At 47.0% G+C, this 642-nt stretch overlaps 1 protein-coding gene across 1 annotated transcript in view; it reads right to left on the reverse strand.

The window, feature by feature from the left end:
• LOC119592559 overlaps positions 1 to 642 on the reverse strand; it is a 15,973-nt gene that overhangs the window by 2,845 nt on the left and 12,486 nt on the right. The window lies entirely within an intron of this gene.

Consider the following 642-nt stretch of genomic DNA (forward strand, 5'->3'; position numbering starts at 1 on the left):
ATGATGCCCTGAAGAAGTAGCAGAACGCCTTTCTTATCCTTCCTGTCGTTGTTTTGTTAACTTGTTCAGCAGGAAGCCTCTACGTATAACGCGGGAAGGGTGAGTGGTGTATATCTAATCAGAAATAATTTTTTGTCCGTGTATGTAAGAATAGGAGTTGAATGATTTAGCTTTGATTATGCTATTGCAATTGCCTTTATTACGAGATTTGCCATCAAGGAAGTTCGCTTGATAATATTTTCAAAATATGCATAAACAGGAGATAAAAATGAATTGGAATGCTTCTCAAAGGCGTTTTTTGAACCGGTGTGGCCGGAAGGAAGTTGGCTAGGGGGGAGGGGGGTTAAGGGTTGGGTAGGGGGGTAAGGACGTGTAGGCAGGGTGTATGTGGGGGTGTAAGGAAGTGTAAGCCGGGAGGGGAGTGTAAATGTGGGTGGAGAGGAGGGGGATTAGGACCAGGTGGGGGGAAGGGGTCCAGCGGTGTTTTAAACAGTTAAGTGGGAGGGGGAGGAATTGGGAGGGGAGGGGGGAGGCATGTGCCTGGGTGCCTCGAGGACGGAGAAAGAAAAGTGGTTTGCGGAGAAGATAATGCGCAAATGAAAATATGTTGAAGATATGTGATTTACTAGATGCGCGCGCGCT

Source organism: Penaeus monodon, chromosome 30 (assembly GCF_015228065.2).
Source record: "Penaeus monodon isolate SGIC_2016 chromosome 30, NSTDA_Pmon_1, whole genome shotgun sequence".
Lineage (NCBI taxonomy): Eukaryota > Metazoa > Arthropoda > Malacostraca > Decapoda > Penaeidae > Penaeus > Penaeus monodon.